The following is a 25,959-nucleotide window of genomic DNA, read 5'->3' as shown; positions in this document are numbered from 1 at the left end:
GGAACTCAAGGTGGTATAAATGGTTATCTCCCTCCCCATTTTATTCTCACAACAACCCTGTGAGTTTCATGGCTCGGCAGGGATTTGAGCCCTGGCCTCCAGTACTCTAACCACTGCCCAACACTGTCTCCTGAGGGAGATCTCAGCCTTCCAAAACCTTTGTGGGCTTCTAGAGGAGCACTGTTGTTGACCATTCGCACAAGTTCAGAACCTGTTCCCGAAAGGTAGCAGAGAAATCATTTAAGGATAAAAGTGCTTTTCCGCTGACTGGGATATCTTAGGGTGGGATGGCTTGATACTGCATCTGGTGTTAGCAAAACTAGTCCTCATTGTGGCAAGAGAAATATTAAGAATAAACTATATTAAAGCAAGTTTGTGGTTGGGTTCCCTCCCCCTCCTAAATGCTTCTACAAAAGAAGGCACATCTTAATGGGAAGAGGAGACGCTGTAGATTTTCATTCACACTTCAGGTAGAGAATTACAGGTTGGACAAGCATTCAGTTTTTAAATAATTCTTTTGACCAACGTGAGGAGAGGCTGTTTGAAGTGTGATACGCAATGACATGCAGATTTACACAACACATGCTTCAGAATTCAATTTTTCAGGCTGCAGAATTTGGGGTCTGTGTGTGGTAGAACCTTTTAATGTGCTTCAGCCAAGCAATAAAATCAAAGGTAGTTCCCCTTCCCTTTTTACCCCCAAAGGGCACAAATCAAATAAAAATTTAAATGAGGGATGTAACAGGCCTTAGCAGTTCTAATACAAGGAGCAGGTAGGAGGACCCTGCAGGTTATGGAGGCGGGGGGGGGGGGTACCCAAACTGTTGCACCAAAAGGTTGCGCCTTATGTACCACCATTCAGGTTTATTCAACCAGCCTAAAATATTAGGCACAAATACAGGATGGGTGACACCTGGCTTGAGAGCAGTACATGTGAAAAGGATCCAGGAGTCTTGGTAGACCACAAACATGAGTCAACAGTGTGATGTAGCAGCTAAAAAGTCAATGCAATTCTGGGCTGCATCAATAGGAGTATAGCATCTAGATCAGGCATCCCCAAACTTCAGCCCTCCAGATGTTTTGGGCTACAATTCCCATCATCCCTGAACCACTGGTCCTGTTAGCTAGGGATCATGGGAACATCTGGAGGGCCACAGTTTGGGGATGCCTGATCTAGATCAAGGGAAGTAATAGTACCACTGTATTCTGCTCTGGTCAGACCTCACCTGGAGGACTGTGTCCAGTTCTGGGCACCACAGTTCAAGAAGGACACTGACAAGCTGGAACGTGTCCAGAGGAGGGCAACCAAAATGGTCAAAGGCCTGGAAACGATGCCTTATGAGGAACGCCTTAGGGAGCTGGGTATCTTTAGCCTGGAGAAGAGAAGGTTAAGGGGTGATATGATAACCATATATCACCAATCATCACCAATATATAAAAGGATGTCATATAGAGGAGGGAGAAAGGTTGTTTTCTGCTGCTCCAGAGAAGCGGACACGGAGCAATGGATTCAAACTACAAGAAAGAAGATTCCACCTAATCATTAGGAAGAACTTCCTGACAGTAAGAGCTGTTTGGCAGTGGAATTTGCTGCCAAGGAGTGTGGTGGAGTCTCCTTCTTTGGAGGTCTTTAAGCGGAGGTTTGACGGGCATATGTCAGGAATGCTTTGATGGTCTTTCCTGCTTGGCAGGGGGTTGGACTGGATGACCCTTGTGATCTCTTCCAACTTTATGATTCTATGAAGGTTTTTTTATTTGAAAAAATTAAGGGGGGAAAATCAGGCGTTCGGGAGTCTGCTTTCCATATGAAATGCAGCAGCATTGATTTTTGAAGTATTTTGTTTGATTTGGAGACTCTGCAACGATAATAGGCAAGTTGAGTCCACAAACCCCAGTTCCACTCCTGGCAAGGGTCATAGGTGGCTACTAGCCACAATGGGTTAGGGCAGTCTCAGGTGGGAAGAGCTGGTGTTGAGCTCAGGTGCTGCTTGCGAGCCTCTCGTTGAGCCTCTCGTTGAGGCATCTGATTGGTCACTGTGAGTGAAGAGGATGCTGGGGGGCTACATATGGGCCTTTGGGCATCATCCATCAGACAGGCTTTTTCTTTTATTCAAAGTCTGTTCCTCAGTAATGGTGGTCGGTCGATAATCGAAGAGATCTCCCCCGGGAGGCAGCTTGCCTGCAACTCCTACCAATCTGTGTGGCTGTAGGGGAGTGTTGGATTGATGTTTTGAAACTGACATATGTCAGTTTATGAGGACAGGGCAGGTAAAGGTTAGGGCAGCCTGCCTCAAGTGCTGAGCGGGTGTTCTTTGCCACACACGCCACAATCCTTGGCCACTGAGCTGGTGCTGAAAGGATTTGCAGAAGTCAAAAAGCCTGGGAAACATTGGCTGTAGCTGAATCAGAAAGATGACTGCTACTACCTTCCAGGGTTGTTTAGTTCAGTGTTTCTCAACCAGTGTGCCTCCAGATGTTTTGGGACTACAACTCCCATCATTCCTGACCACTGGTCTTGCTAGCTAGGGATGATGGGAGTTGTAGTCCCAAAACATCTGGAGGCACACTGGTTGAGAAACACTGGTTTAGTTCTCATTTTGCGTTTTTACATTGTGGACCCCCTGGGAATTCTTTGAGTGAAGGGTGGTATGCAAATTTAGTGAATTAATAAAAATAAGAATAATAAAAATGGGGAGAAGAGACATGTATGCTAGCTTGAGTGCCTTGGAGGAATGGCGAGATATAAAGGCAGTAATAATGAAAATAATTTAGCTGAATCAGGTATCGTCAAATATCTGAAGGGCTGTCACATGGAAGATGGTGCAAACCAGTGGATTCAAATGGTGAGAAAGGAGATTCCAACAAAGCATTAGGAAGAACTTTCGCGCCGTTCAACAGTGGGAGGAATTGCCTTGGAAGGTGGTGGACTCTCCTTCACTGGAGATTTTAAAGCAGGGATTGGGGGGGGGGTCAGCTGTAAGGGATTCCTCAGCTGTGATTCAACAGTGAGTCAACAGTGTGATGCAGCAGCTAAAAAGCCAATGCAATTCTGGGCTGCATCAATAGGAGTATAGCATCTAGATCAAGGGAAGTAATAGTACCACTGTATTCTGCTCTGGTCAGACCTCACCTGGAGGACTGTGTCCAGTTCTGGGCACCACAGTTCAAGAAGGATACTGACAAGCTGGAACGTGTCCAGAAGAGGGCAACCAAAATGGTCAAAGGCCTGGAAACAATGCCTTATGAGGAATGGCTTAGGGAGCTGGGTATGTTTAGCCTGGAGAAGAGAAGGTTAAGGGGTGATATGATAGCCATGTTCAAATATATTAAAGGATGTCATATAGGAGAGGGAGAAAGGTTGTTTTCTGCTGCTCCAGAGAAGCGGACACGGAGCAATGGATTCAAACTACAAGAAAGAAGATTCCACCTAAACATTAGGAAGAACCTCCTGACAGTAAGAGCTGTTCGGCAGTGGAATTTGCTACCAAAGAGTGTGGTGGAGTCTCCTTCTTTGGAGGTCTTTAAGCAGAGGCGTGACAGGCATATGTCAAGAATGCTTTGATGGTGTTTCCTGCTTGGCAGGGGGTTGGACTAAATGACGCCTGGGATCCCTTCCAACTCTGCAATTCAATGGGTATAAGATTCTGTGGATTGGAAAGCGTACTATTAGTGCTAATAATAATGCTAATATGTTATTATTAAATAACAGTGAGTTGGACACAAGAGCCACAGCCTGGGATAATTGGGCACAACGACATGGAGAGCACGCCTGGATGATGCCCAGTGAGTTGTCTGTCAACCTGTGTCTGGCCTTTAGCTCACGCGGCTGAATCCTCCAAATAACAATATTCCCTGCATGTAAAAAACTAGCGTCTCGGCTGCACAGAGAGCTGTCCTATACTACCAGGTCAGGCTATTTATCTAGTCCAGTATTGCCAACTCTGCTGGTGGCTCTCAAGAGTCTGGAGCAGGGAGGAGTCTTTGCCATCACCTGTTACATCAGGTTTGAGGAATCTGTGGCCCTCCAAACGCTGCTGAACTACAACTCCTATCTTCCATGGTCATCCTGGTGTGGTTGATGGGAGTTGGAGTTTGCCAACAGGAGAAGAGCTAAAGGCTGATTCAGCTACAGCCAATGTTTCCCAGGCTTTTTGACTTCTGCAAATCCTTTCAGCACCAGCTCAGTGGCCAAGGATTGTGGCGTGTGTGGCAAAGAACACCCGCTCAGCACTTGAGGCAGGCTGCCCTAACCTTTACCTGCCCTGTCCTCATAAACTGACATATGTCAGTTTCAAAACATCAATCCAACACTCCCCTACAGCAGCGTTTCTCAACCGCTGTTCCGCGGCACAGTAGTGTGCCGTGGGACGCTGGCTGGTGTGCCGCGAGACGCTGGCGACGAGAAGGGCGATTTGCTGCCCTGTCACCTGACTGGCGGCCGCCATTAGGGGCGCTGACCCGCCGGAAAGGAAGCCGGCCGGGTCATGACGGGGGCGGGGCGAGCGCAGCTCTCAACAGCCACCACCACGGCCTGCTGCTGTTTGTCTCACTCTCGCTTTTCTTGCTGGCGGCGCCCAGGGCTTAGTCGGCGCGGGAGTGAGCGGCCTCTTCGGCAAGGAGTCCTGCAGAAGGTGAGGTGCTCTTCTAGCTAGCCCAGGGGTCGGCAACCCATGGCTCCGGAGCCGCATGTGGGAGCCTCACCAAGAAGCCCCAGCCCACGCAGACAGGGACCGATCGGAGGCTCCTCACAGTTGATCTATTACCGAATCCTTTCAACACAGGTGTGGGGAACCTTTGGTCCCCAGATGTTGTTGAATGACAGCTGCCACCAGGCCCAGCAAGTATAGCCAGTGGCTGAGGACGATGGGAGTTGTAGTTCAGCAACATCTGGAAGACCAAAGGCTCCCCAGGCCCGCTTTAATACGAGAGATGTTAGGGATTGATCCTGGGCCCTTCTGCATGCCAAGGACCTCCTCTGCCTTTGGGCTAGGCCTCCCCACCTCACAAAAGAAACCTTTCTGCTAATCTTTTGGAAGTTTGCATCAACCAGTGCAAGATTAAATCCATAACGGAATGAGTTCCTCTACTGAAGTAGATAAATGATACAAGCAGAAAATATAACGTTGCAAAATAACAAAGAAGACTGCCACCCACATTCAAAGCACATGACTTTCCTCAAAGCATCCTGGGAATTGCAGTTTATTCCCTCTAGAGTTACAGTTCCCAGAATCCTTAGCGAATGACACTTCCCAGGATTCTTTGGGGTTGCGGGGTGGGAGTCACGTGCCTGAAATGCATGCTGCATTTGCCACCTAAGTGGCATCAATGCAACATGGGGGGGGGGAACGGCGTGTAGAATTGTACCGAGCAGCCTGCTGCGTTCTTGACCAAATGAATATGCGCTGCTAAAAGGAGAAGGAATTTTAACTCTAGCCTCCAAGAAACACCCAGAATAGTCAAAAAGTACTGTGTATAATGATGCAGGTGAAAAAAGGGGTAGCTGCATAATGGAGTTTACGAAAGCATTATAGAAAGAAAAAAAGAGAGGAAAATGAAGCAAAACCACAAAGTGCTTTAAAAGATTCCCAGTGTTAACATTACATCAAACCCAATATTGATAGAAACCTGATTAATGCTATCTCATATTATTTAATGAGTAGGGTTGCCAGATAAAGAGCATACCAGAGTTTGAGATTTCAGGGCACAAACCTGAGACATAGGGGCAACCCCCCCCTCTGGTGATGTTGCAGGGCGAAGCCCCAGTGATGTCACTCGGGTCCATTAATTTCAATGACTCTACACTGCATAAATTTTTGCTGCGTACAACTCTATTCATTTAAAACACTCTTACACCATTTTAACAGTCACAGCTCCCCCTACGGAATCCTGGGAACTGTAGTTAGTTTGTCACAGAGCTCCCAATCTCAGCACCCTTAACCAACTACAGTTCCCCGGATACTTTGGTGGTGAAAGCCAGGACTGTTAGAGTGGCATAAGAGCGTTTTAAATCAGGTGCCAGGAACCTTGAGCCCTCCAGGTGCTTCCCAACTGCAAGTCCCGTCTTCCCTGGCCATTGGCCTTGCTTCCTGAGGTGGTTGGGAGTTGTAGTTTGGCAACACCTGGAGGAGGGACCCAGGTGGCGCTGTGGTTAAACCACTGAGCCTAGGGCTTGCTGATCAGAAGGTCGGCAGTTCGAATCCCTGTGACGGGGTGAGCTCCCGTTGCTTGGTCCCAGCTCCTGCCAACCTAGCAGTTCGAAAGCATGTCAAAATGCAAGTAGATAAATAGGAACCGCTACAGCGGGAAGGTAAACGGCGTTTCCATGTGCTGCTCTGGTTTGCCAGAAGCGGCTTTGTCATGCTGGCCACATGACCTGGAAGCTGTACGCCGGCTCCCTCGGCCAATAATGCGAGATGAGCGCGCAACCCCAGAGTCGGTCACGACTGGACCTAATGGTCAGGGGTCCCTTTACCTTTACCTTTAACACCTGGAGGATCAAAGGTTCCTCATGCCTGCGTTGCATGTAAGGTGTGGACGTGGTCTCTGATTGGCAGCCTAGTCTTTCAACTACCATGCTACACCGACCCTCTAAGGCAGGGCTCCTTCCTCAAAATTTATTGATGTTAAATCTCTGAGCATGTGGAGGATGCTTTATGTCAGGCATCCCCAAACTGCGGCCCTCCAGATGTTTTGGCCTACAACTCCCATGATCCCTAGCTAATAGGACCAGTGGTCGGGGAAGATGGGAATTGTAGGCCAAAACATCTGGAGGGCCGAAGTTTGGGGATGCCTGCTTTATGTTTCCGAAGTTTGCATGTGCTTCTAAATCAGGGGTCAGCAAACTTTTTCAGCAGGGGGCCGGTTCACTGTCCCTCAGAGCTTGTGGGGGGCCGGACTATATTTTGGGGAAAAAAATGAATGAATTCCTATGCCCCACAAATAACCCAGAGATGTATTTTAAATAAAAGCAGACATTCTACTCATGTAAAAACACCAGGCAGGCCCCACAAATAACCCAGAGATGCATTTTAAATAAATGGACACATTCTACTCATGTAAAAACACACTGATTCCTGGACCATCCGTGGGCCGGATTTAGAAGGCGATTGAGCCGGATCCGGCCCCCAGGCCTTAGTTTGCCTACCCATGTACTAAATGGTTGCACAAGCCACCAGCTGAAGGGGGTGGGGAGGGCTGGTTTTTGATCTGTCAATAGTATACAATAGGGCAATTATGTTTTCCCTGTCTATTTTTAGACCCAAAGAACGAGCACCCTCTTGGCTCTTTAAATCAGGGGAGGGCAGGTTCCTGCAGAGCAAACAGGAGTGCAGCTTTCATCAGGGAGAGCAGAGGTTTCAGTGATGTGCAGCACACAGAGAGACTCCTGTAGACATCTTAGAAATGTCACTTTGACGGTGATGGCTGTTGCCCATTGTGACTGGTAAGGGAGAAGTGCTGCAGTTCGTTAAGGGTGCTGGGAACTGCAACCCTCTGAGGCCGCAGCCCTTAACAAACGGTTGGTAATAGTGCTTTTAAAATGCATGGTGTGGCTGTGAGACAGACAGGGCTCACCTGTCAGGACCTGGACCTCAGTGGTGGGCAGAGGCAATGATACTTCTGAATACGAGCTGCTGGGAATTGGTAGAATACTGTTGCTTTGGGGCTTCCCATAATCATCTGGTTGGCCACTCACCTGGTTGGACTAGATGGGCCATTGGCCTGATCCAGCAGACTCTTATCACGCTCTGAATGATTTCCCAGGGGAAGGCAAGGGTCCCTCCTTGGAGGATGTGTGGGTCCCTAGACTATTATTCAACCAGGACGAAACCTATTTTGGAATCAGGATGCCGAATGAGATGGACCAAAGTCTGACTCAGAGAGGAAATTCTTCCATTCTTAACTACCAGATTTCCTTATTATAGGCAAGTAGGGACTGTGGTAAGAATGTTAAATATAGCCACTGCAATGTTTTATACGTGTGCATGTGAGGGCATTATTATTATGCCAACTAGATGAGTTATTGCAAAATCTAGCAAACAGTATTACAAGTCAATTACAGCAAAAATAAAAATGGGAACTGTTTTCTTCCTCCTCCTCCTGACAAGCCAATTTACCTTAATTAAAGGCTTTCATGAGATACCATTTGAAGGTGTTTCTTCTTCTTCTTTGTATGAAAAAGCAACCATCCTTGGTAGCTCAGTTGGTAGAGTATGAGACTCTTAATCTCAGGGCTGTGGGTTCGAGCCCCACATTGGGCAAAAGATTCCTGCATTGCAGGGGGTTGGACTAAATGGTCCTCGTGGTCACTACCAACTCTATGATTCTATGATCCCATCATTCAGGGATCAGGAACCTGCGGCCCTCGAGATGTTGTTGGAGTTCAGCCCCTATCAGCATGGCCAATGGTTAAGGATGATGGGAGTTGTAGTCCTAATGTCTGGACTGTGCCACATTTTCCCTGCTGTTATGTACTGAGCTGAATCCTAGAACAATAGGATTCAGAATCAGCGGGAGCTACCCAATCCAACTCCAGGTGGAAGTGAATCCGCAACCTGATTGGCCTGCTGGAGCAGCCAATCAGGCGGCTGGCAGAAGTGAATCTGCTACCTGATTGGCCTGTAGGAGCAGCCAATCAGGCTGCAGGCAGAAGTCAATCCACAATATAATTGGCCCACAGGTGTAGCCCTGAAGTAGCCAATCACGCAAGGCCCATTGTGTAAATAATGTATATAAGCAGATGGTTTGGGGAAAAGAGCCATTCGTCTTCTCTTCTCCTCCTTGATGACTATGAGCTGAATAAAGAGCATGAAATTCACTCTTGACTCCGAGTATGTTTCACTGGCGACGAGGATGGGATCCTGCTGAGCTGACCGCCACCACGCACTGCACCGCAGCACCGCCACCTGCTGCACCGCTGCATCGCACCGTGCATCCAGGCTTCAGCTCCAGGACCCAAGGAACCCAGAATGGCAACCGACAGCAGCTTCTCGCCATTCAAACCAGCATCAGGAGACTGGGAAGGGTACGCCGCCCGTTTCAACTTCCTCCTGCAAGCGAAAGAAGTCACCAACGATGCCATGAAGAGGGCGACATTCTTCAGCGTCTGTGGAGAGGAGACGTTTGAAATCGCCCGGGCTCTCCTTGCACCTAGAGATGTCGCTACCGTCTCTTACAAAACAATAATGGAACGGCTGAAGGAGCACTTCTCACCACAGCCCTCGGTGGTAGCTTGCCGAAATGCCTTCTACGCAAAGCGGCAAGCCCCGGGGGAAACCATAACTGGGTTTGTGACCTCCCTCCGCCAAGCCGCCCGGTTATGCAACTTCTCAGAATTGGAGAACATGCTTCGTGACCGCCTCGTCGGTGGCCTGAGGGACGAGATGTTGCAACGACGCCTCTACGCCAAAAAAGACCTCACGTTCCAGATTGCTCTGGAGGAAGCCCTGGCAACCGAAGCCGCCGAGAGGTCAACGCAAGAGGCACGACCGGCCCCGCCATCCCAACCGAGGGTCTACCACGAAGACCTCACCGACGAATCCGAATCTGACAGGGAGGAAGTACACCGAGTACAGCGGCGCACTCAAGCAGCACACACACCACAGCAGCCTCGACGAGAAGGAGGGAACTGTGCAAGCTGCGGGGAGAACCACGAGAGGAGGACTACACCAAATGGCTGGAGGTCGCACTGGTACCATCCACTTCTACGGCGGCAGCCATCCGGGTACTACGTAAGCTGTTTGCGACCCACGGGCTCCCTGACACCCTCGTCTCGGACAATGGAACCGCATTCACGTCAGAGGAGTTCCAGACCTTCACAGCGCAGAACGCCATCCGCCACATCCGCTCAGCACCATTCCACCCTGCCACCAATGGCCAAGCGGAGCGCATGGTGCGGACCACCAAGGACAGCCTCCGCCGCATGACACAAGGGGACTGGGAATACCGCCTTGCCGCTTTTCTTCTAGCACAGCACAGCACCCCAAGCACAACGACGGGCCGAAGCCCAGCTGAATTACTAATGGGCCGGCGCCTTGCAACTAGACTGGACCGACTTCACCCCGACAGAGCTCAGGATGAGGTAGTGGTGGGGAAAGGCAGGAACCCCCGGACATTTGTGGCCCAGGACCCAGTGTATGCAAAGAATTTTGGGGCAGGCCCAGCATGGGTACCCGCCACAGTCACCAAGGTGACCGGTCCCGTGTCGTACGAGGTACTAACAGAAGGGGGGCAATGTTGGCGCCGCCACTGCGACCAGCTACGGCGACGATTCCCAGGAGGAACCCGGGAGGAGAGCGGGACAGAGGGGTCCCAAGGGGACAGCAGGGCAGTGAGGCCTGTAGAGCGAGAGGGGTGGGCAGGGGAAGCAGAAGCAGTAGGCACAGAGGGGCGCCCCGAGGCTGGAAGGACACCGGAACCAGGGCTACAACCTAGTGGTTCAGTGGCGCCAGACCAGACAGCCCCGGCACAGCCAGCAGCCTCGGAACACGAGCCAGAACCAGAACCCCTGACCAAGGAACACCCCAGGCCACAACGCACACGGAGGCGGCCAGCAGACCTTGGGGACTACGAATGCAACTTCCCGGGCAGGACTGGAACTTAGAGGGGAGGGGTGTTATGTACTGAGCTGAATCCTAGAACAATAGGATTCAGAATCAGCGGGAGCTACCCAATCCAACTCCAGGTGGAAGTGAATCCGCAACCTGATTGGCCTGCTGGAGCAGCCAATCAGGCGGCTGGCAGAAGTGAATCTGCTACCTGATTGGCCTGTAGGAGCAGCCAACCAGGCTGCAGGCAGAAGTCAATCCACAATATAATTGGCCCACAGGTGTAGCCCTGAAGTAGCCAATCACGCAAGGCCCATTGTGTAAATAATGTATATAAGCAGATGGTTTGGGGAAAAGAGCCATTCGTCTTCTCTTCTCCTCCTTGATGACTATGAGCTGAATAAAGAGCATGAAATTCACTCTTGACTCCGAGTATGTTTCACCTGCCCTTGCCATTGGTTAATGACAGTGCAATAGAATTCTACCCCTTGCCATGATCCAGTTTGCAAATGCTCCAAAGCCTGGCTGGAAAGAGAGTGCTAAGGCCAGCGTGGATCTCCATATGCAATAGGATAACAGAGCCTATTACCTATTGAAACCTGTGTGCAGAGTGACCAGCGTTTAAACTACCGGTAGTGAATCTCAATTTGAAAGTAGACCTTACCTGTTGCAATCACACAACACAGATGATTGTAGGTAAGAAAATAATAAAGTTGCTTATCAGGCACGGGCTTTGGTAATCCTTAATATGGTGCCCTGAGTGTGCCCAAAATTTGGTGCCCCAAAATGGATCTTATCAATTTTGGAGCTTCTCCATTTTGCACCCATTGGCTTGGTGCCCAATCTGTGGGAACCGCTCGCACCTCAGTAAATCTGGCGCTATGTTTATTGTAGGAAATACGTAAGAAAGTGTTTTTGCTCTAGTCTAGAGAAGAACAAGGCAGAGAGAAGTATGAGAAGGAGGTGCAGCTTGTACAGAGCACAACATGAGAACATCTGTCTAACATGGGAGAGGCAGCGAGGTTAATAATAATAATAATAATAATAATAATAATAATAATAATAATAATACTTTTATTATATACCCTGCCCATCTGGCTGGGTTTCGCCAGGCTGAAGCTGGCTCAAGAGGTTAAAGATGCAGGGTTTAGTCTGGGAATCTGGAGGTCCCTAACTCTATCTGCCTTAACTTGTGAAAAAAAACCTCCTCCTACAAACTGAGTTCCACCCAGTCTTCCAACAATAGGTTTGTGATGTGCACACATTTAAGACTCTCAGCCCCACTCACCTCACAGAGTGTTTGTTGTGGGGGAGGAAGGGAAAGGAGAATGTTAGCCGCTTTGAGACTCCTTCGGGTAGTGATAAAGCGGGATACCAAATCCAAACTCTTCTAAGACAGCGCCCACAGTCTCTTTTGGTACTCTAGCCCAGGCTTTCAATATTTTTGTGTTTGTGTGCTGATTGCATACAGTCCTTCGTATTGCTTTAGTGAAAGGCAAGCATATGGCGGAGCTCTTCCTTTCCCCCTTCCTTTAGTAAATAATACATTAATACAAGGTGCATGCAGCTGCGATGAGAGGTGGCAAGCACCATTCTATGACTCTGCATTTTTTAATCCAAGCTTCTGTCTTTTTTCTTTTCTTTTTTCTTTTTTTGCAGAACTAACCCGCATGCTATGCTAAGCAACAGCAGGCAGCCGGCTTCTGCTGCGCTTGTCTCTCACCCAGTAATTTATACAGAGAATCCTTAAACAGAAAGATCTGGCAAATCATCAACTAAAGGAGTGAGTGGTTTGCATGATAAATGGGGCAGCACTCCTCAGGTTTTCTTCCCCCTTCCTTTTCTTTTCTCCCTCCCCTTTCTCTCTCTCTCTTGGATGCCGAGTCGGAATCCAACTCGAATTCCTATTTCAAAATAACTGTAATTATCTCTAATTGCCATGATTATTTCAGATTTTTAGTATGCGCGGAGAGTGAAAAATGGTGAGTGCTCTTTTATCGAGTTGGGTGGCAGAGATTTGCAGCTAAATTGCTTAGATTGGGGGAGGGGATGTGTGTGTGAGGGAGGGAGAGAATATTGCATCTCTGTGTAGCCTGCTGATATATAGGTTAGGAAATGCAAATTTAGTTTTCTTCTTTCTCTTGGTAAAGGAGCAAAATAGGTTTATTTTTCTGCTGTTGAGCAACCAATGACTTAAAGTATGCTAAAAGGGTTTGGGCAGTTGCTAAGGAAGCTTTCTCTCTAGAATCGCCAGACAGTATCAGCACCGGAGCCCTCTGGCAGATTCCAGGGGTCAAACTGTCCTTGTGGCATTGTGGGGCTCACCAGTGCTATCTGTTGTCCTAGCAGTAAGGTTAAGTGGCACCTGTGGCTGAGTCTGGAAACCATCCATCATTTTATATTTTCAACAATGCCCCGATTTGCTTGATGCAGCATGGTCCTAGGGCATTGTGGGGAATTTTATTTGAGCATCCCAGACTTAGTTGTTTACAAGCGATGATTGTCTCCCTGCTTGTTTTTTGTTTGTTTGTTTTTAAATAAAAAGGCATTACTTGCTGTATTAGTTGTGTAACTAAGACCTATAGTGACACCTAGTGGCAGAATGCAAACATTGCAACACAGCTTTAGTACTTTATTGACAAACTGCTTTTCCTTCTAAAATGTAAGACAGTTTATTAGAAAAGTAATAAGTGCATTATCTTTTTTCCAAAAAAAAGTTATCCAAAAACGAATCCTAATAACAAAATGAGAATAAAATCAATTACCTAATAATTTGTGGTTTTTAAATGATTTCATTAAATTTGTATGCCACCCCAGGCAGCATGAGGGGAGCTGCAGTCCAACAACTCCAGGCCAGGAATCCTAGGAGGGAGAGTCCTCATGAGAACAGGAAACTGCCTTATGCTGACTCAGATTCATTGATCCATGTAGTTCAGTGTTTTCTACACTGACTGACAGCAGCTCTCCAAGGTTTCAGGCAGGAAGTTTCTCCCAGCTTTACCTGGAGATGACAGGGATTGCACTTGTGACCTTCTGCTTGCAAGCCAGATGCTGTGTTGTTTAGTCATTTAGTTGTGTCCGACTCTTCGTGACCCCATGGACCAGAGCACGCCAGGCACTCCTGTCTTCCACTGCCTCCCGCAGTTTGGTCAAAGTCATGTTCGTAGCTTCGAGAACACTGTCCAACCATCTCGTCCTCTGCCATCCCCTTCTCCTAGTGCCCTCCATCTTTCCCAACATCAGGATCTGTTCCAGGGTCTTCTCATGAGGTGGCCAAAGTATTGGAGCCTCAGCTTCAGGATCTGTCCTTCCAGTGAGCACTCAGGGCTGATTTCCTTCAGAATGGATAGGTTTGATCTTCTTGCAGTCCATGGGACTCTCAAGAGTCTCCTCCAGCACCATAATTCAAAAGCATAAATTCTTCGGCGATCAGCCTTCTTTATGGTCCAGCTCTCACTTCCATACATCACTACTGGGAAAACCATAGCTTTAACTATACGGACCTTTGTAGGCAAGGTGATGTCTCTGCTTTTTAAGATGCTGTCTAGGTTTGTCATTGCTTTTCTCCCAAGAAGCAGGCGTCTTTTAATTTTGTGACTGCTGTCACTATCTGCAGTGATCAAGGAGCCCAAGAAAGTAAAATCTCTCACTGCCTCCATTTCTTCCCCTTCTATTTGCCAGGAGGTGATGGGACCAGTGGCCATGATCTTGGTTTTTTTGATGTTGAGCTTCAGACCATATTTTGCGCTCTCCTCTTTCACCCTCATTAAAAGGTTCTTTAATTCCTCCTCACTTTCTGCCATCAAGGTTGTGTCATCTGCATACCTGAGGTTCTTGATATTTCTTCCGGCAATCTTAATTCCGGTTTGGGATTCATCCAGTCCAGCCTTTTGCATGATGAATTCTGCATATAAGTTAAATAAGCAGGGAGACAATATACAACCTTGCCGTACTCCTTTCCCAATTTTGAACCAATCAGTTGTTCCATATCCAGTTCTAGCTGTAGCTTCTTGTCCCACATAGAGATTTCTCAGGAGACAGATGAGGTGATCAGGCACTCCCATTTCTTTAAGAACTTGCCATAGTTTGCTGTGGTTGACACAGTCAAAGGCTTTTGCATAGTCAATGAAGCAGAAGTAGACGTTTTTCTGGAACTCTCTAGCTTTCTCCATAATCCAGCACATGTTTGCTATTTGGTCTCTGGTTCCTCTGCCCTTTCGAAATCCAGCTTGCACTTCTGGGAGTTCTCGGTCCACATACAGTACTGCCTAAGCCTGCCTTGTATAATTTTAAACATAACCTTGCTAGCGTGTCAAACGAGTGCAATTGTGCGGTAGTTGGAGCATTCTTTGGCACTGCCCTTCTTTGGAATTGGGATGTAGACTGATCTTCTCCAGTCCTCTGGCCATTGCTGAGTTTTCCAAACTTGCTGGCATATTGGGTGTAGCACCTTAACAGCATCATCTTTTAAAATTTTAAATAGTTCAGCTGGAATATCATCACTTCCACTGGCCTTGTTATTAGCAGTGCTTTCTAAGGCCCATTTGACTTCACTCTCCAAGATGTCTGGCTCAAGGTCAGCAACCACGCTACCTGGGGTGTACGAGACCTCCATATCTTTCTGGTATAATTCCTCTGTGCTGTGCTGCTAATCTATTGCCCTGAGGAGGAAATGTATCCCTTCTCTGGTCCATATCACGTGGAGTTGCAGTCTTTAGAGAGCCTGCACCTACTGCCCTGAACTCCGAGGACACACCTTTGCTGCCAGCATGGCCGATGGAGAAGCACGATGGGGCTGTAGTCTGACGACATCTGGCAGGACCCATGTTGGCTGTCCCTGCCCTAAAGCTACCTTTATAATACAGTATACTCGTTAGTCATCTAGGCTGCTCCGCTTGCGAATGAAACCTTTTCAGGTGGTCATGATCCCCTGTACCATGGCAACTGTGATTTATTTTTATTTTATGTTTGGCTTTCTAATCACTGCCCCCCTTTGTCCGTTGGAAAGAGGCTTTAGTGTGGAATGAGCAGTCTAACTCGAATAATGAGAAAATGAGCAGGAACGCGAACTTTCTGCCCTCGGCCAAGAAAGATGATTAAGGATGGGGAGGAATTTGGATCAGTTTGCCTTGAAAGGCAAATCTACCTAGCTCACCTTTTCCAAAATGATGTCTGAATTGAAACACAGCCAACCCTGAAAAGCACACATGTGCTTTCCCAAATGTTTCTGTGCAATTCTCCAGCAAAGCAGTGTGTGTAAAATGCATCCGTTGGTGTAAAGTGTGGCTATTTATTGGATTTATATGCCACCTTCCTGCCGAGGCACTCTAGAATTTAAACTCTAAAAAACAGCACTATATACAAGGAAGCAGGCACGGTCCCACGACAGTGGGTGCCAGGGCATGACGTTCAACCTTCCCACCCAAAAGTCTGGTGTCAGATCAGCGGTGGTTGGCTTCCACATCCTCCTCTAAACCGTGGCCCATAACACCCAGCATTATTTCCCCATTCTCTAGCGATCTGCGAATCCACCAGTTTCTACTTCTCCCATATTCTCATTGTTCCAACCTCAGGCTGGCAACTGAAGTTCAGTTCAGTTCTCCACATTGCACCCACAAGTTTGCGATTTATTCAAAATAGACTGCATGCATTAACATGCACGGTGCCCAAGGCCTTTCTACTAATTATCCCGTTTTTAATCTTCGGTGTTGAGTCTTTTTATGGTTTTTCACTTTGGCATTTTGGCAAAGGAAGTACCTTATGATAAGGACAAAATATTGGGGTACGGTTTAGGGAAGTTTTAATATTTGATGTTTTATTCTGTTTTTGATCGGTTGGGAGCCGCCCAGAGTGGCTGGGGAAACCCAGCCGGATAGGTGGTGTAAAGGTAAAGATACCCCTGACCATTAGGTCCAGCGACTCTGGGGTTGCGGTGCTCATCTCGCTCTATAGGCCGAGGGAGCTGGCGTTTGTCCACAGACAGCTTCCGGGTCATGTGGCCAGCATGACTAAGCCGCTTCTGGCGAACCAGAGCAGCGCACGAAAATGCCATTTACCTTCCCGCTGGAGCGGTACCTATTTACCTACTTGCACTTTTGCGTGCTTTCAAACTGCTATGTGGGCAGGAGCTGGGAACAGAACAACGGGAGCTCACCCCGTCGTGGGGATTTGAACCGCCAACCTTCTGATCGGCAAGCCGATCGGGAAGTGATAGTACCACTGTATTCTGCTCTGGTCAGACCTCACCTGGAGTACTGTGTCCAGTTCTAGGCACCACAGTTCAAGGAGGATACTGACAAGCTGGAACGTGTCCAGAAGAGGGCAACCAAAATGCCTTATGAGGAACGGCTTAGGGAGCTGGGTATGTTTAGCCTGGAGAAGAGAAGGTTAAGGGGTGATATGATAGCCATGTTCAAATATATAAAAGGATGTCATATAGAGGAGGGAGAAAGGTTGTTTTCTGCTGCTCCAGAGAAGCAGACACGGAGCAATGGATTCAAACTACAAGAAAGAAAATTCCACCTAAACATTAGGAAGAACTTCCTGACAGTAAGAGCTGTTTGGCAGTGGAATTTGCTGCCAAGGAGTGTGGTGGAGTCTCCTTCTTTGGAGGTCTTTAAGCAGAGGCTTGACAGGCATATGTCAAGAATGCTTTGATGGTGTTTCCTGCTTGGCAAGGGGTTGGACTGGATGGCCCTTGTGGTCTCTTCCAACTCTATGATTCTATGATTCTAAGCCCAAGAGGCTCAGTGGTTTAGACCACAGTGCCACTCGTGTCCTTATGGGTGGTGTATGAATAATAAATTATTATTATTATTATTATTATTATTATTATTATTAATTATCATCATCATACTTAAATCATTTCCCAGCTTTGCTAGGGTCTAGCCCTGTGGGTTCAGAATATGTTAGGTTCAAGCAAGAAGACATCCAGGCAAATCTGAAGCAAAACAGTGGCTAGGAAGCCTGATCATTTATTGCTGCAGCAAGGTTCCAGGCAAAACGAGGAAGAAAAAGTCCAGAACAAAGGGCACATGGGTTCTGAGGAGTTCCCACCATTTCCCATTGTTGTGTATTGAGTCAAAGGATTTTATATCTGTATTATTATTGTCTGTATTTGCATTAGGATAAAGTAACTGCCTTTTGGTTCCAGAGGGTACAGCTACTATTGGTTCATTTAAGCTGCTGTATTTGGATCCTCTGTCTTATTGGTTTCCTCCAAAAGGCAGCACTGTGATTGCTTGATATTGTTCCCTCCAAAATGTATCCCTTTCTAGCTAGTCCCCTGTCCCTATAAATGTAGCTTTCCTCTCCTCAGTCTTCAGTCTTGTTCACTTTAATAAAGAGCTGTTACTAGAGAACTGTCTCCAGCATGTTTTGTCAAGAGAGCTGAAATCACAAACCGCACGTCACAACAACTGGCGACGAAGGTGGGATCCGGAATGCTGAGGAGCGGTTAAACACAACCCTGCCTCAGAGTCCGGATTGCAGCTGAGAACAAGACTCACTGGCCAGCTGAGAAGACGACCCTGCCCGCTAGGACAATGGAGAGTCCAAGGGTATTGGAGCCCTTCCAGCCATCAGAGCCCCACACCTGGGAAGACTACGTCGAACGCTTCGAGTTCTTTGCAGTGGCTCAAGGGATCACCGATGCCAGCAAAAGAAGGGCCACATTCCTGAGCTACTGTGGGCCCGAGACCTTCAAGCTGGCCAAGGCATTACTTGCTCCAGCGAAGCTGAGTGAGACATCTCTCAAAGATATTCTTGCCTGCCTAACAAGCCACTTGGCGCCTACTGAGACCAAGATGGCCCGGCGGATGGAGTTCCATAAGAGGCAGCAGCATGCTGGGGAGTCTGTATCCACATTTCTGGCTGAACTCCGGAAGCTCGCTCAGCACTGCGGCTTCCAAAATCTGGAAGAGACTCTCCTGGATCGGTTTATTGGTGGTCTGAGCAGCAAGAAAGCCAGAAGACGCATCGTGGCTAAAGAAGAGGTTACCCTTGCTTCAGCCTTGAAAGAGGCCACCGCCACGGAGAATTATGAAAGAGAGGAGCTTGATGCCAGTCGCAAGGCCACTAAGCCACAGATAGAAGTTGCGCATGCCATGGACGAGCTAGAGGCTACTCCGAGCCAGAGCCCAGTCCGTGGGGTCGAGTCGGTGCGTCAGGCCTGCACAGTGCACAGAGATCGCCGAGGCAGTTGCCCAGGTTGTGGCGGAAACCATGAAAGGAAGAGTTGTCGTTTCAGGGATGCTATCTGCCGGACGTGCGGAAAGACGGGTCACATCGCCAGGGTCTGTAGATCGGTGGCGTCGGGAGCGACAGGAGCACCTAGACTGGAGCATCGCAGACCGCCCACAGCAACTCGTTTTCTAAAGGACTGCCACTACGTAACGGAGATCAACGGGAGGGCCGTGCAGTTTCCAGCGCAAGGCAAGGCACACGTCAAGGTGAAGATTGAGGGTCAGCAGTGCGACATGGAGGTGGACTCCGGATCCGCATTCACCATCGTGTCGGACCAGACCGCGAAGACATTCTTCCCCAGGGGTAAGTTGCCCCCTCTGGAGCCCTTTCCGGCAACCTTGCAGTCGTACTCAGCAGGCCGCATCCATGTTATGGGAATGTGTGCCGTGAGAGTACAGTTCCGGGACAAACAGGCTGTACTCAAACTGGTGATTGCGAAGGGCAGTCGCCCCAGTCTCCTGGGCACTGACTGGTTCCCTGCCCTGGGACTGAGTATCTCAGGGCTTAATTCAATCCAAACCTGCCCTGAGATGAGTGAGGTATTATGCAAGGAATTTGCTGGTCTCTTTAATGGAAAACTGGGTTGTTATAAAGGGCCCCCAGTTGACTTCGAGTTGGACCCCGGGGTGGCTCCAATCCGACTCAAACCAAGGCGAGTGCCATTTGCACTGCAACCCAAGATCGAGGCAGAGCTGGATAAATTGGTCAAGCAGGGAGTTCTCTCACCCGTGGACTCTGCTAAGTGGGAGACTCCAATCGTCACACCCCTTAAAGCAAATGGGGAAGTCAGGATATGTGCAGATTACAAATGTACTATCAATAAGGCACTCAGGGGAAACTCATACCCCATTCCAGTCGTATCACATCTGTTGGCTAAACTGGCTGGGGGCAAGGTGTTCGCCAAAATTGACCTGGCACAAGCTTACCAACAGCTGCCAGTAACCCCACAATCAGCGGAAGCACAGACTATTGTCACACATAAAGGGGCGTTCAGAGTTAACAGATTACAGTTCGGAGTTTGTGTGGCCCCAGGGATTTTTCAAGGGCTCATGGAACGCCTGTTAAGAGGTCTGCCGGGGGTCTTGCCATTTTTTGATGATGTTTTGATTGCTGGAAAAGACCCACAGGAACTGGTTGCACGTGTCCGTGCAGTGTTGCTCAAGTTCAAGGAGGTGGGGTTGCAACTGAAAAAAGAAAAATGCAGTTTTGGGGTGCCAACTGTGGATTTATTGGGGTTTAAAATTGATGCATCAGGCACCCACCCCACAGATGCTAAGATTAAGGCCATCATCGAGGCACCACGACCACAGAACAAGACGGAGTTGCAGTCATTCCTGGGACTTATTAACTTTTATCATTCGTTCTTACCCCAGAAAGCTTCGGTAGCTGAACCATTACATAGACTATTGCAGAAAAAGAATGTGTGGCGATGGGGGCGGGAGCAGCAGAAGGCTTTTGACTCCTTGCGAGGAATGCTGAGTAGCAGGAGCGTCCTTGCTCATTATGATGAGTCAAAGTCGCTGGTCCTGGCATGTGATGCCTCTCAATACGGTCTGGGGGCTGTGCTGAGTCATAGGGAACCGGATGGGTCGGAAAAGCCCATCTCTTTCTATTCCCGTACGTTGTCGCCCACAGAGCGCAACTATGCTCAAATTGATAAAGAGGCACTGGCTATTGTGTCCGGAATCAAAAGGTTCTATGATTATTTGTACGGTCGCCATTTCTCCATTGAAACGGACCACAAACCACTGTTAGGGTTGTTCAACCCAAACAAACAAACGCCACAAATTCTCTCCCCCAGAATGTTGCGTTGGTCAATATTCCTGAATGGGTTCCAGTACACCTTGACCCATGTGCCGGGGAAACAGTTGTGCCATGCTGATGCGCTGAGTCGATTGCCCCTTCCTGGCGGGAGCAATGAGGATCCTGCTCCGGCGGAGCACATTATGATGCTAGAAACACTTCCGGGGGCTCCTGTAACAGCTACGGATATAGCTGAGAAAACTAGGAAAGATGCTGTTCTCTCCCGTGTGCTCACTTGGGTGGGGAGGGGGTGGCCAGGTGGTCCGCATGAAGAAAAATTCAGGCCTTATGCGACAAGGCAGCACGAATTGTCCATGCATAAGGGTTGTCTCCTATGGGGAGATAGGGTGATAATCCCAGCACCACTGAGAAACAGGGTTCTTGAGACGCTTCACATGGGACACCCGGGAATGGTCAGGATGAAGTCGCTAGCCCGATGTTATGTGTGGTGGCCTGGAATGGACCAGAACATAGAACAATGGGTACGAACATGCAAGGCATGCCAAGAGGTGCGGCCAGAAGTGGCTAGAGCACCAGTCCACTGGTGGGAGCAGTCCAGGACTCCCTGGAGCCGGCTGCACATAGATTTTGCTGGGCCATTCCAAGGAAAGGTCTTTTTGGTTATCGTTGATGCATATTCCAAATGGTTAGAAGTGGCGATGGTCCCTAGCATGGCATCAGCTGCCGTAATCAAGGTGTTGAGGCAGCTGTTTGCTACCCACGGGTTACCTGAGACCATTGTATCAGATAATGGGGCAGCTTTTGTATCCCAAGAATTCAGGGCATTCTTGGCTGATAACTTTATAAGAGGGGTCACATCCGCGCCCTTTCACCCATCCTCCAATGGGCAGGCTGAGCGCATGGTAAGAACAGCCAAAGAATCCATTGCGCGCTTAATGGAGGGTAACTGGTCGGCTCGCATTGCGCGAATGTTATTTTTGCAGCATGCGACGCCGTGTACTGCGACGGGCAAGTCGCCAGCCGAGCTGCTCTTAGGTAGAAGACTGGTAACGGTGCTGGATTATGTCCACCCAGATAAAATGCCAAACCGTAATTCAAGAGCAACCCCCCAGGCTGAGACTGACACAACAAGGTATCTCGCCCCTGAAGATCTGGTCTGGGTGAGGAACTATTCACGAGGTCCGCGGTGGGTGGCCGGTGTGATCACCCGGGCTAGTGGACCTGTGTCCTATTATGTGACCTTGGAAAATGGGCAAGTTTGGAAGAGACATATAGATCAGCTGAGGCGCCGGGCGCTCAGCAGGGAGGAGTCAGATAATTCATCCCTGGCTAATGACGCACAGCTGCAAGACCAGAGTGAAAATGGTCCAGAGGTACAGTCACCAGGGGCTTCAGCAAATGAACCAGGGTCTGCTAGTCCTCATGATGACGAGGTACAGGTCGGGGACCCTGAGATGTCTGGGACTCCATCTGTTCCTGATGAAACCCCTATAGCAGCCCCTCCACCACAGGTAACACCCAATCCAGAACCTGCAACACCTGTTGTCAGGAGATCAGGTAGAAGTTGTAGGACCCCACAGTACCTGAGGGATTACGTCTGCTGTGCTCACTAGGGGGGGAGGGGTGTTGTGTATTGAGTCAAAGGATTTTATATCTGTATTATTATTGTCTGTATTTGCATTAGGATAAAGTAACTGCCTTTTGGTTCCAGAGGGTACAGCTACTATTGGTTCATTTAAGCTGCTGTATTTGGATCCTCTGTCTTATTGGTTTCCTCCAAAAGGCAGCACTGTGATTGCTTGATATTGTTCCCTCCAAAATGTATCCCTTTCTAGCTAGTCCCCTGTCCCTATAAATGTAGCTTTCCTCTCCTCAGTCTTCAGTCTTGTTCACTTTAATAAAGAGCTGTTACTAGAGAACTGTCTCCAGCATGTTTTGTCAAGAGAGCTGAAATCACAAACCCCACGTCACAACACCCATAATTCATTTCGCACAGCATCATCAAAACACCATAGGTATGTCCTAGAAAAGGTGTGGTGTCAGGTGGGAAATCTGAGATCCAGGCATGCGCTTGTCAATCATGCATGGTTCAAGTACCCAAGTACTCAAGTTGTTGGAAATATATTTCTTGCATAGGCGCCGGCTGTGCGGGGTCTTGGGCGTCCGAGCACCCACAAATTTTTAATGAAGGGGCTGGGGTAGCCCTATTCATGACGGAGGGCAACAAGTGTTTCTTTCTCCTCCTCCCCAGCTTCTCTCCCCACCCCATCCCAAGTGGGGATCCCAAGGTTTCACTTGGCAGTGTGCAGCTGCCAGAAAAAGGTGGCAACCCTAATAATGCCAAAAACAAGGCAGCAAACAGGCTCAGGGCAGCTGGGAGGGGCAGCAGATCCTGTGCTTGTTGGCGGGTGGGTGGCGCCTGACGGGGCGGAGGCTGTGGTGGGGTGGAATTTTCTGTTTTGCCTCCGGCAGCAAAATGTTCTGGGCCAACCCTGGCTGGAAATAGTATGTTTCTCTGCCAAATGTGTAAGAATGTCATTTTGCATATTGTTGTTGTTGTTGTTTGTAGGGGGGGTTTACCTCCGTGAGAGTTGCTGCCCTCCCAGAAGCATTCACATACGGGGCCGCAAGATTGCTTTGTGGTGATAATGAGCCATCTCTCCCCAACCGCTGAAAACCCAAGATGTTCCTTTATGAATAATAACAGGAACATGGTTTGCCAACAAGGCCTGAGAGGCGTTCTTAAAATGAATGAAAAATTCAGCAAGTAAAGCGTTGCAGCGGGGGAGAGATATATGAGAGAGAGAGAGAGAGAGAGAGAGAGAGACCAGCCTATTTTGCCTCCCCTGACAGCTGCCTTGTGTCCCCCCCCCTTTGAACTGCGCAATTTATAATGATATATACATCCTTTGAAGTCCGCTGCAGAACCAGAGGCATTTGTGTAAAGTGAGCAGTGCTTAGCCTGCAATTGCATATAAAAAATCCCCACAATAACCCCAAAATCCACCATTGGTAACTGGAGATCCTTGTATAATTTGCTGGGGATTTTCCAGCGGTGGGAATACAGGACTAAATCGAAAAGATGGAACAACAGATTTGGCCATAGTGGTGACCCCAATCTGATTGGCATTACTGAAATCAAATTGGCACCATACGTTTAAAGCACTCTCCCCAAAGGATCCTGAGAATGGTAGTTTATCCTTAATGGAACTATCATTTCCAGCACCCATGGACAAGGGGTGTGTTGTTGTTGTTGTTGTTGAGTTGTTTAGAAGTGTCCGATTCTTCGTGACCCCATGGACCAGAGCACGCCAGGCACTCCTGTCTTCCACTGCCTCCACAGTTTGGTCAGACTCATGTTGGTGGCTTCGAGAACACTGTCCAACCATCTCATCCTCTGTCGTCCCCTTCTCCTTGTGCCCTCCATCTTTCCCAACATCAGGGTCTTTTCCAGGGAATCTTCTCTTCTCATGAGGTGGCCAAAGTATTGGGGTGTGTATGCAGCCTGAGTCTGCCTGCCTTGGTGTTTTCCTTGTTGCTTTCTGAGAATCCCACCCACTGTTTCAGTCTCAGGCCCCAAAACAAATCTCCTGGGAAGTAAAACAGAAAGAAAGTTGGCCACAGTTCCCACTAAAAGCCAGAGAGGGCATAGCCTGGAAATGTATTTATCTATCTTTACACCACTAAATGAGCACTCTGAGAGCATCTTCCAAAAATATCATTTCTAAGACAGTTCTTGCTCTCAGGCTCGCAATCTTAAAAAAAAGTTACAGGTAGGTAGTTGTGTTGGTCTGACGGAGTCAAAACAATATAAAAAAATTCCTTCCAGTAGCACCTTAGAGACCAACTAAGTTTGTCATTGGTATGAGCTTTTGTGTGCATGCACACTTTAGTGTATCTTCAGTGTATCTGAATAAGTGTGCATGCACACGAAAGCTCATACCAATGACAAACTTAGTTGGTCTCTAAGGTGCTGTTGGAAGGAATTTTTTTAAAAAAAAGAAAAAGAAAAGAAGACATGAGGAAAAAGGAAGAGGAGGGAGGAGGGAAAAGCAAGCTCAAGTACAGTTGCAGTTCTTAAAGCTTCAGCTGATGCCCTGGGCGGTTCTGGCAGCTTTTCTGTTTATATGGAGCAGTATCTCTTCCGAAGGACTCTTCTGAACCGAAATCAAATCCAGGAGCAGAGCTGGGGACAACATCCAGGAAACAGGAAAAACGTGTGCCTTGAATGTGCTTAAATGGGGAGTTGCCTATATCCTAAATACATCACAGTATCTGCTGACCTTCACTCCAAGGAAACCGAACCCCAAAAGAGCACTTTGAACCCCTGGAGTCTCTCACTGCTCAGAAATGTGTAACTGTTTGCATCCTTCCATATGCCATTTTCTCTCTCCCCCCCCCCCCCCCCGTGTTCTGCTATGCAGTGGAGATGAAGGGCCTGGGGTGATCATTCAGCCAGTAAAGCAGGAAATGTCCAACAGGGGCCTTAACTAACCAAAACAACTAATATGCCAGTTTCTAAGGAAAGGTGCTCCCCAGGGCAGGAAGGATTTCTTTGTTATGGGTGTGCCGCAGTCACACCACAGAGGCTTGTGAATGCACACCTCCGTGCACTACAAAACACTAATTGGAAAGGTAATTGCCACATTAAGATGCAAGGCTCCCACACAAAGCGCAAAGGCTGTGATTTGCCACACTGAGTCACAGCTGAGAAATCGTGCAAAATGAATGAACAGTCCCTTTCTCATTCATAAAAGTTGCCTGGCTCGTCTTGTGCAGTCATCATACTGTCCGTGGATGGCTTTAAAAGGAGATGAGAAAATTTATGGAGGATAAGGCACCAGAAACAACTCAGAAGAAGGGGCAAAGTATATTTCTAGGAGAGCAAGTTGTGATCCCCAAGTTAAGAACTCTGAAAGAGAAGTAACGGTATATGTTAATGACAGGAGTCTAGCAAAACTCTCCAAGTGTCTCTATTTTTCAGGGACAGTCGTGGATTTACAGAAGCCATCCATTCTGATTTGCTCCTGGAAGGTCCTGCTTTTTTCCTTAGGATGTCCCTATTTAACATCAGAGAAATGTTGCAGGGTACAGAATTATGCGACCCCCAAGCCAAGGAGATAAGTAACCATACCACCTTTAAAAGACATCTGAAGGCAGCCCTGTATAGGGAAGTTTTTTTTAATGTTTCCTTGTGTTTTTATATAAGTTGGAAGCCGCCCAGAGTGGCCGGGGCAACTCAAATAGACGGGCTGTAAATACCGGTAATAAAATTATTATTATGCAACAGGACATCCCTATTTTCCTAAGAGAAATGTTGGAGGGTGAGTCCAACATTGGGGGGGGGGGAATGGGGACGCATGCTCTTTGTTTGGGGAGTACTTCCCCCTTGCCCCCGCCCTGGTGC

At 48.3% G+C, this 25,959-nt stretch overlaps 1 long non-coding RNA gene across 1 annotated transcript in view; it reads left to right on the top strand.

The window, feature by feature from the left end:
• Positions 1 to 25,959, top strand: part of LOC132593242 (uncharacterized) — a 329,416-nt gene that overhangs the window by 170,496 nt on the left and 132,961 nt on the right. The window lies entirely within an intron of this gene.

This window comes from Zootoca vivipara, chromosome 15 (assembly GCF_963506605.1).
Source record: "Zootoca vivipara chromosome 15, rZooViv1.1, whole genome shotgun sequence".
Classification (NCBI taxonomy): Eukaryota; Metazoa; Chordata; class Lepidosauria; order Squamata; family Lacertidae; genus Zootoca; species Zootoca vivipara.
This window is presented reverse-complemented; position numbering and strand designations above follow the sequence as displayed.